Source organism: Quercus suber, unplaced genomic scaffold (genome assembly GCF_002906115.3).
Source record: "Quercus suber isolate HL8 unplaced genomic scaffold, Cork oak 2.0 scaffold_82, whole genome shotgun sequence".
Classification (NCBI taxonomy): domain Eukaryota; kingdom Viridiplantae; phylum Streptophyta; class Magnoliopsida; order Fagales; family Fagaceae; genus Quercus; species Quercus suber.
Window position 1 is genome coordinate 736,716 of NW_027069547.1, and position 5,314 is coordinate 742,029.

A 5,314-nucleotide genomic window follows, 5' to 3' on the forward strand; every position below is an offset into this window, starting at 1 on the left:
AAAATGAAAGTGATAAAATTCCTTAAATGGATGTAAATCACTGACGAAGCCAAGTGATAAAACTCCTTAAATAGATGTAAATCACCTAAAAATAGCTAAGTGATAAAATTCTTAAATGGATGTAAATCACCTAAAAATGGACAAGTGATAAAATTCCATAAATGGATGTAAATCACTAACGAAGCCAAATGATAAAAGTCCTTAAATGGATGTAAATTACCTGAAAGAAAGCTAAGTGGTACAACCTAAAAGGNCCTAGCTTACCACTCAAAGGTTGCAGAAAATCACTTTAAAGCCCATATCAATATATGCCTTGCTTGGTTTGATTAAACAAGGATGGTTAGTGTATGCTGATTTAGCTTCTCAAGGCAAGTAGGACCTTAACCAACCATATATTCTTTTGATATACCTCACACCTTGAATTTCAGAATTTGGGAATAGTTACAATACATCCTAAACATGACATATACAACGTAGCAGAACAAATATAGGGAAGAATGTGCAGCATTCATGAATCATATCTAAAAATTCACCTATGAATAGTGTGGGGAACATGTACTCACTAGGCATATGGTGCAAGTGATGATATTTCTTCTTCAAAACAATGTTCAAGAATTATGCAAATTGCTGTATCAGTTTCTTCTTTCCCCATAGGTTGCTACTGTACAGCTTTCACTGTATCACATAAGTTTCTGCTTGCCGGTGGCTAGAGAACATAACCAAAAGGTAGGGGAGCCAAGACCAAGATAATTATCCCTTTCAGCAAGTACCCTTCTTATGTTGTCCCCATGCAAAGATCATGGAATCAAGCTACAAGGCTCTTTCAACTTAGCAAGTTATTTATACACTCACTAGCTTTTAGTCACATATACCTATAGAAATTATTTTGGCTTCCATAACTAATTCTGCATCCAGCTTGATATTAAATGTCAACAACTTGCCCTACAGAGTACAGGCCGCTAGTCAAGAAGACAGAACCATATCCACATAAGTAAAGCACCAGAGTTTTTTTCTTATTGGTTGTCCTACTGTCTTTCATGTTTTCTCCTCTTAATTCCAATTCAATCCTAAGAACTTTTGAACCTCATAGTTTCTAAAATGTCAAAGTGACCATGGTAACAGCAACATGACATCATGAAAGCAACGCACAGTTTCTTAGGAATATCATGAGATCAATTGCCTCAAAGACTTAAGTAGCAAATCACCCTGCAGAACACAATGCACAAACTAATAATATTTAGCATCCTAAACCACTTTAACTGAACACATTTGGTTTGCTGATGAACAGGATGTTAATACAAAAACTCAAGCATATAACGCCATATTCCCGATCCTCAAATTTCTTTATTTCCACAATATGCATTACAACAACAAAAAACTTTGTTTACAAAAATATCATAGACTCGAGAGCAGAAAATAACACACATAAGGAGATGGCGAGCAAAGTCTCAAAACACCCAATGCAAAAAAAAAAAAAAAAAAAAAAACTAAAAAAACTAAAAAAAGAAGAAAAGAAATATGTACCAGTTTGAGACGAAGTAGCCGCTGCATATTCGTTCAACAGAAACAAACTCACATCGAAGGAAGAAGGAGGTTACAAGGTAAATTACTTGGCTCTAGCAAGTGTGGACAGAATCTTTGGAATTTCTGCAAATTTTGCTCTAAATCCCCCACTAACCCTAGAATTAGATTTTGTTTTTCCTTCAAAAAAAAAAAAAAAACTTTAGCTAGCTAGCAAGAGTCCCAATCATGGTGGAGAAGATCAAAACCACACAGAAGAGAGGCCAATTGATCTCAGTTCTTCTTCCTCTCCTTCGTCTTCTTCTTTTGCCTCCGTTTGTACAGTAGTTTGGTGACTCGTGTAAGAGAGACAGAGGAAGAGGACAGAGGGGCGAAGAAGACATAGGAAAAAAAAAATTAGATGAAAATTGTATTTGACGTGTCTCTGTTATGACCCTTAGATTATTTAGTTTTCACGTGTCTTTAATCTGAAATAAAATAAAATAAATAAAAAGGATTAAAACGCTTTCCAAATTCCAATACCAACACGCAATCTTATTTATTTATAGATTTTACTAATGTGTGTTTTAAGGGCACATATTAATTTTTATTTTTGAAAAAAATATTCTCGAGAATTAAAAAAGTAATAATAATTTTTTCAATTCTCGAAAAATATTTTAAAAATAAAAAATTTAATGTGTTAAGACACACATTAACCAAACTCATTATTTATTTATTAGTAATTTATTTTGATAGAATTACTAATAAATAAATAAATAAGATTGCGTGGCTCCCTTAAGTTTTACCCAAAAAGTGGGTTCAGAACTACGAAATCCTATCAAAATAAATTACTAATAAATAAATAAGATTGTGTGTTGGTATTGGAATTTGGAAAGCGTTTTAATCCTTCTTTTTCTATTTTTTTTTTTTTTTTTTTTACCGAAAAATTTGCAAACTAAAATTTTAGGATTCACATCCTCCATATTTTCTAGAATATTCTACCAATAAATTTTCTTAAATTCTAATCACTTTTTTATAATTTAAAAGTTTATATTTTGTCATGTCAGCATTTCACTAATAATACTCTTAAAATAATAAAATAATGTTACAAACAAAATAATTAAGATTATTGTGAGTAGAATACTAACATAGCAAAACTCAAGCTATTAAATTATTAAAGAATGGTTAAGATATAAATAAATCTATTTGATAGAGTACCCTAAGAAATCTAAAAAATCTGAATCCAAAATTTTATAGATTTTCTTATCAAAGAAAAAAATATATACTTGCTTAAAAGTTAAAAAGTAAAATTGGTTATTTTTCCTTAATTTTTTAACTACGTAGTCAAACAGCTATTTTTAAACTATATCGCATAATACCATTGTTTTGATATTTGATATTGCTAATGTCGAGTTATGCTTGAGGTAAAATACGCATTCCTAATGCTGATTTACTTCTCCCTATGATTCTCCCAACAATAATCATATGATTTCTGATTCACTATCTAAGAAGCTTGTTCTTTAATACTACTAATGAAGGTTGACCAAGTATTGCTACTTACATCCATTAAGATATGTTCAAGTGACGTAGGATCTTTAGTAGTTCAATACTAAATTAGACTTTTTTATCAGATCTTGAAAGGTTCTTGAATAAGTGTTGATGCTTAAGGGTTTAGGTAGGTTCAGGTAATGAAAAGATTGGATTTTGAATATGTTTGATGGCTGTTTGGTGTTAAGAAATAAAGAAAGATAAGCACAAGGCAATCACACCATGGTTTTCCCAAGGAATACACTTGGGCAGGAGATGACAATCACATGGAAGGCCTTTTTCCTTAATTATTACAGGGCGCATGTTTAGCCCTATATAAAGGGCTTTTGCCTTTTCTTTTCCCCTCTCCCCCCCACCCTCCTCCTCCCAAATCAGGTAAAACAGAACCTCTAAGGTAACACAACAGGTTTGAGTTAAATTCAAGAATTCTATGTGCATTTAATACCCTTTGTATTTTGTTAAGTAAGTTGATGAATTTTATTAAAATCAATCTCGCTATAAATGTTATTGAATTCAATTAAGCCTTTATATAGGTTATTGCCAAATACTTCCAAAAAAAATATATAGGTTATTGCCAAATTCTTTCCTTGAAGGACTAGGACTCTAAATAAGTTATTTCTAGAAAAATTAAGACTACTAATAAAAAAAGAAAAAAGTACTTAAGAACTACTAAATCAAATAGAAAAATGACCCAAAACAAAATCTCATGGGCCTTTTGTACATCCAAGGACAAACCATTTTAGAAAATTTTGAATTTACAAGATTGCCTTAATTCAGTAAAACTTAATTAAAACTGAACTAAGAACTTTCTAACCTAAAGAAATTTAATACTAATACGAGTTAGTAATAACTAAAGTAGCCTATGAAAGGTTCCAATGAGGCCTCATATTGAAATTAAACCACTATTCTTCAATCTTCTGGTATTTGATTTTGTTTTTCCTTGAACTCTTTACTGCATGAGCCATCAGGGCTTCATGTTAGTTGGAGCAGGTCCAGATCAGGAGGGGATAGGACTGGGAGATAGAATTGTATATAAGGAAGAAAATTGAACAAAAAATAACGGATAGGCCCTTATGATTCAGCACCAAGCTAAAAACTTAGAAACAGCACCTAAGTTGCTAAGAATCAATACCCAGCAACTGGAAAAATTCCAATATGAAATTTCACTCAATATTTTGTCTTCTATGCTTACTAGAGCCTTTTTAAATGGGCTTTCAAGGAGTACATCAATAAGGAAAATAATTAATAAAAAAACCCCCTCATGATTCTCAACAACGGTAAAGTCAAATTTAAAAAGAAGTTTGGTTCAAAATTCAAAAATAAAACCCAGAAGAAAATAGATGATTTTACTTGGACTCCTTGCATTAATATGCCAGAAGGAAATGACAAAGCAAAGCAGATTGTCTTCATTATCTTATTTGCTATGGGAAAAAAGGAAATAAAATAAAAGCACAAATGCCTTTTAATGTAACCATAGTTCAGAAGATTTCCTTTATCAGTAGCAGAATATTATAAGGAGTTTATTTATTTATTCTTTAATTTTATATAAGTGTATAATTCTATAAAACAAGGGGAAAGAGATTGTCCTCTTATTAGAACTGGCTCCTATTATGTGTCTCTCTTTTTTCTTTTTCTATTTTAAGTTTATTATCCTTTGGTCTACTTTTGCTGGTGCCTTGCATGTTTAAACTCATAAATTGCATGCAAATTTTGTCCATGAGGTTCTCCCCCCCTTCTTTATTTTTATTTGTGGTCTTAATTCCTATGTGAACTTTAGGAGGCTAGATTTTTGTTTCTTCCAATATTAGTTTCTCATTCTTTTTGGCTAAGTTTTTTCATTCAGAAACATTTCTAATCATTTTTCAATTCTCTACAGATCCGTGTGACCCAGATGCGGAACTTAATGTGATTTTACTAAAGTTTATGGATCCCATAACCTAATCCCCATCCTTGCATGTTTAAACTCATAAATTGCATGCAAATTTTGTCCATGAGGTTCTCCCCCCCTTCTTTATTTTTATTTGTGGTCTTAATTCCTATGTGAACTTTTGGAGGTTAGATTTTTGTTTCTTCCAATATTAGTTTCTCATTCTTTTATTTTCTTTTTGGCTAAGTTTTTTCATTCAGAAACATTTCTAATCATTTTTCAATTCTCTACAGGTCCGTGTGACCCAGATGTGGAACTTAATGTGATTTTACTAAAGTTTATAGATCCCATAACCTAATCCCCATCCCGACAACACATACCCCCCCCACCCAAAATAAG

At 31.7% G+C, this 5,314-nt stretch overlaps 1 long non-coding RNA gene across 1 annotated transcript; it reads right to left on the reverse strand.

Annotated features, from left to right (window-relative positions):
• Positions 1-284: 284 nt before the first annotated feature.
• Positions 285-1,935, reverse strand: LOC136067681 (uncharacterized). The gene is made up of 2 exons (XR_010629106.1): positions 1,525-1,935; positions 285-1,206 (listed from the first exon to the last, which is right to left on the reverse strand). It is a non-coding gene; the product is annotated as an uncharacterized LOC136067681 (long non-coding RNA).
• Positions 1,936-5,314: the final 3,379 nt, after the last annotated feature.